We start from the raw sequence: 13403 nt of genomic DNA on the forward strand, positions 1-13403 counted from the left end.
CTCTCTATATATAGATCTCTTTCTATATATATCTCTATATAGTCTACTCCCATTAAAGGCTTCGAAGCGCTTTAAGAGACGCACAAACACCATGAAAGAGGTAATTTGTCGGACAGTGGACCACAATGATGATGGAGCAACAGACACGCAACACTGTTATTTTGGCAAGTAGCGGTAAAAAAAACGTGGCGTTGTGTAAAACGGTTTCTTTTACCCGCGAAACCACAATATTCCCCTCGACATCCTCCACCAGCCTCGGGTTCAGTTGTGTTGCTTACTTCAGGTCCGAAGCGGTTGCAGAAGTCTTTCATCCTACTGTGTTATTGAAGAACACATTGGGCATTGCATCATGGCCTGTGGTGTCGGAGTCAGGGGTCAGGACTGACCTGCTAAAAGGTCACGGGGCCCCCTGCCAGTCGGTAATCAGGCACACAGAGAACCTCCCTGACCTTTCTCCTGCATGAGTGTCCGTCGCCTGGCCCTCCTCCGCCTCCCCTGCTGGAGATCAAACAGAGATGATACTTCTGGCCCAGTGTTATCAGTCTATGTGTCTCATCGCATCAGTGCATGATACTGGATGTTAAACAAGCTGGCGGGGCTAGCTGGTCCAGTTCTGGGCACGTATGTGAGGAAATAAAAGAAAGGGTTGGGGTAAGTTAGGTTTGGTTAGGTTAGGTTAGGTTAGGTTAGGTTAGGTTAGGTTAGGTTAGGTTAGGTTAGGTTAGGTTAGGTTAGGTTAGGTTAGGTTAGGTAAGGTTAGGTTAGGTTAGGTTAGGTTAGGTTAGGTTAGGTTAGGTTAGGTTAGGTTAGGTTAGGTTAGGTTAGGTTAGGTTAGGTTAGGTTAGGTTAGGTAAGGTTTGGTTAGCTCAGGCTAGGCTAGGCTATGAGTTTAGGGTGTGGGTTTGGTTTATGCTATAATTAATGGTTATGGTAATGTTTAGAACTAGGGTTATGCAAAGCTAGGGTAAAGGTTTAGGAATGGGTTAGGTTAGGGTTTATGTTTAGGTTTAGAATATGCTAGGGTTTATTGTCAGGTTCATTGATGGGTAAGACTAGGGTTCGGGTAAGACTAGGTTTAGGGTTTATTGTCAGGTTTAAACATAGATAAGACACGGGTTAGGGTTTTTTTTCAGGTTAAATGATGGGAAAGACTAGGGTTAGGGTTAGACTAGGTTAAGGGTTTATTGTCAGGTTTAATCATATGTAAGACTAAGGTTAGCGTAGACTAGGTTTAGGGTTGATGGTCAGGTTTAATCATAGGTAAGACTAGGGTTAGGGTTAGACTAGGTTTAGGGTTTATTTTAAGGTTTAATCGTAGGTAAGACTAGGGTTAGGATTAGACTAGGTTCAGGGTTTATTGTCAGGTCTAATCATAGGTAAAACTAGGGTTAGGGTTAGACTATGGTTAGGGTTTAGGTTTAGGATGAGGGTTATCAAAAGATAGATTTTTATTATCTCATGACAAAGATATAATAATCTATTTATATACAAAAGTCTGGTGTTGGTTGTGTGGAGAGTCAGGTAGACATGTTGGATAAAAATGTTGAAAATGACTGGAGCAGGATAAGGAAGGTTTACAGATGTAGCAAAGGAGGGATGAGCAGTCCATGTAGAACCACGGAAATAACTATCAAGAGTTTATAGAGTGTATTGTCCACATTGTCTATATCTTGTGTATATCTGAATTGTTGAGCAGTTCCCAACGTCCCACATAAGCATGTAAAAAGAACTCAAACAGAATATTCAGCTTCGTTAGAGGCTTATTTTACTTGTCTCTCCTGTTAAAAGCACTTGCTCGGGCTGATTGATTTGCTGCAGACGCACAAAGAAGAGAAGACAATTCCCCAGAGTTATCACTAGAGAAGAACGCACGCTGCCAATTTGACAGCTTTACTTCGACACCTTGGCTCCGCGCCTTTGTTTTTATTTTAAAAAAGCATCAAAGGTTTATTTTTACATCATTCAAAAGTGGATAAAAATACATTCAGGTATTTGTCTGTCTGGAGTTTTAATAGCAAACACAACATCGAAAACTTTAAAATGACAATAACTATACAAACAAGAAAGAAGATGTTGTTTTTTTAATGAAAATACTAGACTCGACAATGTGTGTTCAGGTTATGGTTACTTTATATTTTGTAATGTATTTTCTAGTGTTGTTAAAATAGGGAGACCAGCATAAGCCTGTTTGGGTTTATTGCTAATTTTATTTGGGCCAAATAGCGTGACCGCTAGTCTACGCTCAGCCTTGTATAATCCAATACCTAATTTGAGCAAAATTTAAAACAGTAAAAATCCCAGAGGAAGTGTAATGAAGCGCTTGGGCCGAAAATCCGTCACGCCGTGCCTCGCCCTGCCATCTGCTTGGAAAAGTGGGGTCAGAAAAAGCACGCAAGGGTGAAATTTAGCGGCACCACACCTCAAAGAAATTTTGGGATTATTGCAGGACAGTTGTAGCACGATTATTCCAAACACTTTCGGAACGCAGATATTTCAAATGTGTAGAAAAATGCCGTCCATCAGAGGCTCTGACTTATTGACCCTGTTTATGTTTCCTGTGTTTGAACCTTTTTTCCGCTGCTGGTAAAGTCGTTTCCACCTCGCGTTACACTTGCTACGACTCTGACCCCCAAATACTCGCCTCCCTTTTGAAAACCACCACCGTACTTGCCAGGGAAGTCTACACTGGGTCAGTTATCCAACTGCCCAAATCCTCCGAAAGACCCAAATATTAACATTTGTCTATGCAAACAGGAATCCAGATGTAATTATAAAAAAAAAATACATGGATGTTGTTACAAGTATAACCAGCATTGATTATTTTTCATTGCCGAGATCTTTTGGGATTTCATTATTCCTTTATCTGGAGGAAGTAATGACTGCTGCCATCTATCTGCCGGAAGTTTAATTGCAACACAACAATGAACAAATGCTGTGAATATTTGCATTGTAATTGTAAAATGGTATTATTTTAAGCACACTTTATTTAAATGTAAACCGTTAATGAACTACGGTAAATAAAAATGATTTCACTGAAATGTATCCTCTTGTCCTCAGTCATCTCCAGGATCTTGCGGGATTGGCTGCAGAGGATATAATAACTGCGGCCACTGCTGAGGTTAATTTGCAACAATAATAATCCAAAACTGTGAAAAAAAAATACATGGATGTTGTTACAAGTATAACCAGCATTGATTATTTTTCTTTGACGGAAAAATTGAAAATGACACAGAGAAGGAAGTGTCCGTCATTGTCATTTATTTAATGATTATTTTTATGTCTTCTTTTTTACTTCCTTAGCCCGCAGGAAAGTTCCTACATTTTTCTGTCTTTGTAAGTCAAATAAAAATAAAATAAAATGGATAAAGTAATCATCAACAAATTAGAGGAAACCAAAAGGAGAAAACAAATAAATTAAATTAATAATAAATAATTGGGGAAAAGCACCAATAGAGTCGTCACCATAACTTGACTAACTTAACTTTTTCTGAAAATCTTTGTTAATTTAAGTACAATTTTTTGTATTCTCAGGATGTGATTGAACGACCACAACAAAATGCCATCAAAATTATTGTTTGATTTGGTCCATGTTTCTTCGCTAAAGTAAAAAACTCTTTAAAATGTTCAGATTTGAACTCAAAGAAACTAATTCCTTCCCTTTTGCAGCGTTCATGACATTTGCATATTATCTCGGCTAATCATAGTATTTACGAGCTTGATGGTGGTGTGGCACGACTAAGACGGGTCGAGAGAGGGTCTCCACTGTGTGGCAGTTAATGATGTCCCTTTGTGATAAGACGGGTGCGAGGGCTGAGGACACTGGTATAGACTCGGAGAAGCTGTTGTGTAAGTCTTAGTGTGACTGGCAGCTGCAGTAATCCGCCCTTTGTGTCTCCAACAGGGCCCCACTGAGCTCCCCTGACAGGGACGATGTTCCCCACCACGCTAGACAGCCCAGATGGGCTGAGTGACGGAGAAGATGCGAGATGAGCATCCAGAGAAAACCTGGAAGAGAAAGAAGTGATTACCGAGGAATAAACTTCATCATCACGGAGTGAAGTTAATTGGAGGCGTAAAAAAACAGTTAAGATTAGAGCAGTTTATTTGAACGAATCTGACGATATAATACGTATCAGGATTCAGGGACAACGATACGATATATTGAGATACTGTAGTAACAAGTATATATGTGTAGTATTGTCGAGTACTTGACCCTGGTGTTGCAGAATTTACAGACCACATGACTCTTGACGAAGTCATAACTGATTTCATTTGTTTTGAAAATATGTCCAAACATTACGACTTTGCCTCTCGTCCTCAGTCATTGCCGAGATCTTTTGGGATTTCATTGTTCTTTATCTGCGGAGGAAATAATGACTGCTGCCATCTAGCTGCCGGAAGTTTAATTGCAACACAAAAATGCAACAAATGCTGTGAATATTTCCGTTTTAATTGTAAAATTGTTTTATTTTAAGTACACTTTATTTAACTGTAAACCGTTAATGAACTACGGTAAGTAAAAATGATTTCACTGAAATGTATCCTCTTGTCCTCAGTCATCTCCAGGATCTCGCGGGATTGGCTGCAGAGGATATAATAACTGCTGCCACTGCTGAGGTTAATTTGCAACAATAATAATCCAAAACTGTGAATATTTGCCTGTTAATTGTGAATAAAAATAAGTCAATATATTTTATTTAAAGCACACCATAATATAACTATAGTAAGAAATTAAATATGATTTGAAAAAAAAATCAATACACTGCTGTACATTGCCGTATTAATATTTTCCTCTAGTAAAGAATAAATAAGACGATATTCACGTCCCGTTTATTCCCAATGATTATAATAAATGCACGATAAGGCAAAACTTGCGTTAAAAAGTTGCCATAGTAACCAAACAAATACTGCAGGAGCTGAACAAAACAACTGCTGTTTTCTTCTTCTTATAATTACAAAATTACTGACTGAAAACCATCTCTTTAGCATACGTGAAAAAAAATGTCTTGACAACTCTTAAATATGACCAAGGCTCAAATACAATGGAAACCATGAATTATGAAGCGACAAGCGGCGTCTTCGCCAGTGTTGTTGCTCAACCTAAGACACTAGGTATTAACATTTTTGCATGAATGAGCTCCTCACTTGAGACTTCAAACAAAACACAAAGCAACTAGGATTAGCCACTAATGGAAAACTCATTGATCTGCCGCTTTCTTCTTAATTTGTATTAACCATCGCCTTGAAGTAAGAAACAGGGAGTTTATAGCCTTATTTATTTAATCACTGTTGATCCTAAACCTAACAATTCATCAATTAGAGTAATTCTGGATTTTCAACCTCGATGATGCCCTAATCACTTTTATCATTTCCTGCCATTTCCTTCATTGTAATTAGTTTATCAGTCAATTTGAAAGGAAAGATATTTTTAGATGAACCACCATTTTTGTTTCCATCATTGTTGCTCATCCATGTCTGTGTTTGATGTCAGATGTGTTGAATCAAGGGAGGAAATCAATGGAGATTTGATACACTTGGGTGATTAACTTCCCAGTTTGGAAACAGATTTTTTTTGACTAAACAAAGAGAAGCAGATCAATTATTTCCTGTCAGGTTAATTGGCATCATGTCGGCAGATTAGAACAGCTTAGAAAACAAGCAAAACATTTTTAAGCATTAGAAAAAAAGTATTTATAGTCTGATTAAAAAAAACAACTTATGTATTAAACACTTATTTCAGTATCGACACACACTTTCCCTTTTGAGTTGCTCTATCGAGGATGTGGTTAACTTTATTAACAAGTGAAAAAAAAAGAAGAAACGAAAAAAAGGATCGTCATGAAATAATTTATAAACCTTCAAAACCTAAAAGAAACTTGATATAAATAACTTTTTATTATTAATATATGATCTCAATATTAACTCAATTTTTTTTTTACAGGAACAGAACTTTCACAAAAAGGATGAAGAAATTAGGAAAAAAGTAAAGAACTAGTTCACGCAAAAGTCAAACAAATTTTCTACTTCATGTCGACCGAGGGTAAATATGAGTTCTCAGTGTAGACAGTATACTCTGAGAGTTCTGTAGCATGAGTGTGTAGCTTGTTAGCCTTCTAGCTTTTGCGATGAACAAGTATAAAATGAAGACTTTTTTAATTTATTATTTTTCAAACAATTCCACTTGTCGAGGCTTCAATACAATACAATATAAGAAAGACATTACAGAAGTAATTGGATGTTTTTTAAGTTTGTCTTTTTGGACAATGTTGACAACTGAGCGCTAGTAGCTACATTAAAGTAAACATATGTTTCTGGCTATAACTCTAAAAATAAAGATATGACGAACTATTCACTGAACCAGTAGCTTTATAATAACTTTTGAAGTACTTAATGACGTGCTGTGAGGTTCATGAATGAAGTATATTATTTAATTATTCATACAACAACATAAATCTCATAATGGTTGATATCAAACCATCATCATTTCTCTAAAAATGACACTAAAACAAACACACACAGGAACAGTGTTCAAGTATAAAGATGACATTTATTTTAACCTTTTTTTCTTACTTTAAATTCTGGCGATTAAAATAATTGAAATCAAGGTTTTCTAACAAAAATATTAATGGAAATTGTATGTAGTGTCAGTGATCAAAACAATCATAAACCTTGTGGACGTGATAACACATTTTAATGAAGGTCATCGTTTATGTTTCTAATGATAAAAATGTTTGTTTAGTAAGTATCACGTCTTTTATAATCAAACAAATTATTGTTGATCTAAGGAGACTCCACACAAACACCAACAGCAGCACTGACACACAGTGGAAACAAAACTCATCGCCACAATAATGTCTAAACAAATCACTTCTTGTACCTTCAACTTATAAGGTTGTGTTTTAGATGGAATGCACTTGTGCAAAAAGGTCTTCAGTGAATACTGTAATTGTGTTAATCCTGTCCTGACAATGTCCAACTTTTCTTGAAAATGGATTTGATAGTAAATCATAAAAAAGTGAATTTCTTCTCCTCCTTCAACAACAGAAAACACAAGTACGCCATATTTCTGTTTGTCGCTGCAGCTAGCTAGCTCGCTCTCCGATTAGCCTATCAAAGGACAGGGATACTCACCATCTGATTGTTTCAAGCGTCCGTCTGATCATCATCTATGTTATTTATCAGGGCCCACAAAACTGGTTAGTTGTCGTTAACATTTTCTACATGTTGTACTCTCAACATGTGTCGCCTGATTCACAGTCTGCAATTCCAAGATGGCCGACCACTAGTTGGCTAAAGTTACAGACGGTTGAACTCCCAGATACTTAAGTCTATTGCTGTGTCTCAAATCGCATACTTGCGTACTCAAAAGTTAGTATTTTTAGTGCGTAAGTGCGTCTCAATTCTTAGTATGCGAAATTTAGTGCGCCATGCACACTAAATTGTCGTACTAAAACGCCCACAAAACTGAGTATGGTTCGATGGACACTAACCACCCTAAACAGCCGCCATCTTAGTGAAGTTGTAAACGGAAGTTACATCATATATAAATACATATATATTCATATACTTACAGGTGTATTTTCAGCAACAGTAGAAGAATGAGACATCTTCAGTGCTGATACCAGCTTAAATATCTGGCGAATATTTCGATTCTCATATTTTTTCTTTATTATCTATTTATCTTTTTTTTCAAAACGTGCTGCCAGCAGGTGGCGATAGCGTTCAAACAGCTGGTTGCAACATCGTTAAATAGAAGTAGAAGAAGAAGCTGTCGCGTCATTTCCTGTTAGTGTGTAGCAGCAGAGTTTGATTTGAGACATACTATCTGTGGAGAATTTGTGTACTAGTTAGTACGTACACTATCCTGATGCATACTAACTTCTAGTATACTAAGAGAAGTATGCGATTTGAGACACAGCACAGATCTTATACTCTCAATGAAGGCAATCGTGAAGAGGAGGAAGTCGGCAAGATTTGTTTTGTTTTTCTCCATGTTTTCTCCAACTCTCATTCAAATGTGCAGCCTCTTGTCCTCAGCAAACACACCGGCAGCCTTTAAAGGCAAGACAATGTGTGTATTGAGCATCTGAAGGAAACTCACTGTTGAAATCTTCCACACACACACGGAGAGAAGTCGTGCGAAACTGTCAAGCAAGCAGGAAAACTTTCCAGGGAGTTTTTCTTCACTTTCACAAAAGTCATATTTGAGCTCGGTCTCAAGTGCTTCTTCATGAACATGATGAAATGGCCTTTTAAAGTACTCGCAGAGGAGCTAACACTTCAAGGGCTTCTTAGAACCCAAACTCCTGCCTTGTATCACCCCTGGAGAGGCAGCGAAAAAGAGGACCAAAGAGAACGCCAGACAGAGAATGCTCTAAAAACTAAAACGTAGAGTCATAGGGGCTGAAATAAGCAAAGAAATCCTCACAGCGGAAAGACGAAAAAAAAAAAAAGAAACTTGGAATGAAAGAGCTCTGAGCCCCCCAAAAACTTTATTCAGAAGTGATCCTCTGATCAGACAAGATAAGAGCACAGTGAGTTCAACCTTTGTTGGCAGCCAGTTAACGCCTTTTCTGTTTCCAACTCGCTGGATGTAGGTCTTAAAGGAGGACCAGAGGAAGTCGACGGCGAGAGCAGCACGAGCAGCTTTTAGTCGGGGAGACTAATGAGTTCCTGTGGGTCCGACCCGTCAATCATCTCTCGATACGATGTGGTCGTAGACATGCGTTACTAAAGACCGCGAAGCAGCGGCGTTTTTTTTTTTTCGTGATGCGTCCCGGCGTCTTGTTGTGACAGGGATTCCTTTCGGTGTTTCCACGTGTTGCGTAATGTCACCGCGAGTGAGGGCGCCGACCGGGAGACTGGGGCGCAACGAGATCGGCGGATGATGAAAGTGAACCCCCTGCCGACGGAGGGCAGTCGGGGTGACTCCTTTCAAAATATACAAAAGGAGAGGAAGAGCAGAGAAAGTAGCATGTTGAAGTAATAGTTCCTTAGCAACCACTAATCAAACATTTTGAAAGTCTTGCTTTAAGTGTTTCTTAAATAGACGTCGGACTCTATTGTACTCATCAGTGTCTGTCAAAAAACTCTCTTTTTTTTGTTAAAATACTCACAGTAGAAAATGACCTTAAGCCCCGCCCACTGAACACACATTTTACTGGAGATTAAATCTTGTTTACTGTAAGCAAGTCATCAATCCCGGAAGTCTCCACCTCCAAGGGACTCGTTGTATAAACAAAGCGGGGCGTGATTACAGCTGGCTGGAGGAGGCGTGAAGCCATTATTACGTCATAATGGACTCCGCTCTCATAACCTCTCGTTCGCCCAGATTTCAGAGCAACTTTATAAAGTGATAAGTTCAGAACATGGTCATGATGAGGGACTTACTGCATCTTTGAGAGGAAGACTTTAAGTTTTTAGCTTTCCCTTTAAGGACCAGGTAGAAAACAATGTAATTCTTGTGTTGTCTCTGGGTCAAGTTGACCCTGAGGCCCCGAAACACATTTTTCTGGAGATTAAATCTTGTTTACCATGAGCCCGTCATCAATCCCGGAAGTCTCCACCTCCAAGGGACTTGTTGTATAAACAAAACGGGGCATGATTACATCCAGCTGAAGGAGGAGTGAAGCCATTATTACGTCATAATGGACTCCGCTCTCGTAACCTCTCGTTCGCCCAGATTTCAGAGCAACTTTATAAAGTGATACGTTCAGAATATGGTCATGATGAGGGACTTACTGCATCTTAGTTTTTAGTAACTTTAAGTTTTTAAGTTTCCCTTTAAGGACCACGTAACAATGTAATGCTTGTGTTGACTCTGGGTCAATTGACCCTGAGGCCCCGAAACAAATGTGTTTAAAGTATCCCTGGTTTTGCCTCTGGGCTAAGGTGAATGACCAAATACTAAATATTAATTGAAATACATATGCAGTATTGGAAGACACATTTGTTTTCGGGCCATCAGGTCACCCTGACCCAGAGATAACACAAGGGTTAAGACCTTGAGGTACCGGGTTTCCAATTTAAACACAGGAAACACTTAAAGTAAATCTAGATCCCAGTCTAGACAGTAGACACTTTGCCCGATGTTTAGTGTTTCCTGCCTGAGCAGCATGTTAGCATTTTAGCTTCTGCTACAAACAAACTTGAACTATAGACTTGTTTAACTTTCTTTAAAAATACTTTGATTACTCTTGAAATAATCCACATAATAAAATAATAATAAAACACAAAAGGATGAGTCGAAAATGATTGACATTTTAATTTTGGGTGAACTATCACTTTAACAGTACTTACATGTACATGGACCAAAAAAAAAAAATCGACCGTCTGACTACCTCTGAACAACACACTGTATTCTACTCTCTTGTTGAAAAGTTGGCTGCACATAGACTTCGGGGTGTGCTAAGCGTGGGGGTACGGCCATGAGAGCCAAGGTTGGTGGCCAGACAGGAGACTTGGCCCAAGATCTGAGGCGCTGCAGCGAGGACATTGGGGAGTTAATTGGTCGATCTTTGGGCTTCAAGCCAGCGAGAGAGAAACACCAAAATGATATGCAACAAAGCTTTCTAAAAAAAAATGTTTTTTAAACACCGGGGTAGGTTGTGCAATGACTCACTTTTACTCCGACCGTCGACTATTTCTCCCTCGGTTTCTTCATTTCGCTCCCATTTTTTTTCCTCAGCCCTCGCTGTCCGCGGGGGGTACGAGCGAGGCTACGAGTGTTGCTGTATGCGTCACTGTCATGGCCTGAGCTCCAATGATGAGGATCCTTTGATGGTGTTTTGGATTCTTCATCCTGTACACTGTGCCATGTAGCGCCGTGACACGGAGACGGCCCGGAATGGATGGTCGAAATTATAGATGATGTTTCTATAATGGAAAACTGAAACATTTTTAAGTTTAAAGTCGATCCTGGTATAATATATACTATTTACATGCGTATTTTATTACACATTTCACTGTACTTTTAATTTTATACAGGCTGTAGGTTTGTTATTGTTACGATCAACACTAGCTACACAAAATATATCTGAGTCTCAATATAGATAAATAAAAAAATAAAATCCTTATTTTTATATATTTGACCGGCATATACATTTTTTTTAAAGATTTGTTGAAACACAATAATAAGCAACATTTAAGGATAAACATAATAATATCCAGGGGGAGTTAACGATCATTATTAAACTGTTTCTTTTATTTAAAAAAAACTTTTTAATCTAATCTCATTGAGAAAAAAAGATCTTTACTTTTTTATATAGGGAGTGTATCACCCGTCAGAAAACCTATGAAAAAAGTATATGTATAAGTTGTCAGAAAATGTTTTTAAAAGTACATGTAAAAACTGTTTTATGAGTCTAAACATTTAATACTAAATTGGCAAGAAAATTCCACCAAGCGCAGACCTCCCCCAAGCAGCTAATTTCTGAACATTTTTGTCCAATATTATAAACTCACATTCATGTCATTGATCTCAGACCATTATCGGTCGGTAATGTATTGGTGACACAATGAAATAGTAATAAAAAAAAAAGGTTCTATTGATTGATTTACAAAAAAAATCTTTTTAAAGATGGTATTTTTTCTGAAGTAATATAAGCCTGTGACTCTTGACACGTCAAGACATTTGTATTAGGCAAGTTTACTCTCAAAATAAACCTGTAAAAAAGTACGAATGAGTGAAAAAACAATTTATTTTTGCTGTTTTAATCCCGTAAGACTGGTCCAAGTATATAATTCTGACATTATAACAGTCCCCAGTATAAAAAAGGGTTGGGTATCACTGAGCTATCTTCTTCTCAGCATTTGAAATATCACAAATAACTAGTGTGTTACTCTCGACACCACCAGTACTTCATTATTTCCCCCCATTATCCTGGAAATGTCACGGGCATAAATTATCAGGCAACTTCTCAAGTTATTTTTGCCAGCAGGCAGACAGACGCAGACAGAAACATAACCTCCTTGGCAGAGGTAAATATCGCCGTTAGGTGAGACTCTTTGAGTGTGTTAAGAACTCTAACTGGATTTTCACGGATCTGTTTTCACGAGAGGAGGTGCTTCACTTCTAACCTCAAAACCACAGCAGACATCGCGGAAAACATTCGGGTTTCTTTTCTCTGTGTGTAAAAGGGCTGTTGTGAAATACATTTTACACACTGACTGCAGGGTGGCTGCCTTGGCAAACCGAAGCGTAATCTTTCCACCCAACTCCTGTGCGCGGCTTCTTTAGGGTTTTTTGCTTTCTTTTCTTCCAGGATCCCTGGAGGAATTTGGGAGCATCTCCATCGTGATCCCGAGCCGAGCAGCAAGTGCAGTTGTGGGCTGCGGCGTGTAGGCGATGGGAAGCCGGAGCTGCGGCTCCACAGCAACTCATTAGGGCCAAGACTTCCGAGCTGGAGCCACATTAAAGAGCAGCCATGCCTTTCAACATGTGCCGCCCGGTCTAACTCTTTCCGCTTTCCCCACCTCCGAAGCAGACGCCCACATTTTGAGATGCGGGCCCAGAACGGGAAGAAACAAGGCTTGACATAAGGCTGATGAAAGTCGATGCTGGATAATGATGGTTTTGTTTTGGCCAGTTTGGTTTACTTTTCAGATGTGTGGATAAACCAGAAGATGCCCTCAATGAAAGGCACTGAAGAGAATCAAGTATTAAACAAGTATACCTTCAAATGGTGCATATCATGGGTGTATATTTTTAAAGTTTGGTAAAAATGTAGGCATCGCAGAATAAGTAAAACATGGATATGACAAACGAGAAATGATGCCTATGACAGAAATAATGGAAGAAATTGAATGGAAAAAATCTCGCTTTTTAATTATTTTTTTTATCTTAACGTTTATTAAACCAGTTTAAATGACCCATTGAGATCAAGTCAACACATCATCGTTGAACCAAAGGAAGGCAACAAATACAAAAGAAAAAGTGAAATACAAAAGTGCAACTAGACAAACATAAAGTGCAGCAGTTTTAAAAACCTTTGTGTTGTCTTTATAAGTGAAGTTAAAGTTTGCAAAAGTAGTTTTGAGTGTATTCCAAGAAAACCTTTTTTTTTTTTTTACCATTTCTGTCCGAACAAACATCATCAAACAAAACATCATTTGATCGCAAGACCTAATGACTTCTGGTTTGCTGATATAATATCATTGTAAAAGATAAAAGAAATGTTCGCAAAAATGCTATTAATTATTTATTATTATTTCACTTTGTTCTTGTTTTTATGAAACTACCGTCTGCTGTGAAGTTTGTCTTTTCAAATGAAATAACATATAACTTCGAAACTTTTTGTTTTTTATGATAATAAACAAATGAGATATAAAGTTATACGCCAGAAACAATCACATAAATTGAATGTAGCCCTTTGAAAGTACAAACTACTGTCCGGTTTAATTCA

The sequence above is a fragment of the Callionymus lyra genome, chromosome 1 (assembly GCF_982586985.1).
Source record: "Callionymus lyra chromosome 1, fCalLyr1.hap1.1, whole genome shotgun sequence".
In the NCBI taxonomy this organism is placed as follows: domain Eukaryota; kingdom Metazoa; phylum Chordata; class Actinopteri; order Syngnathiformes; family Callionymidae; genus Callionymus; species Callionymus lyra.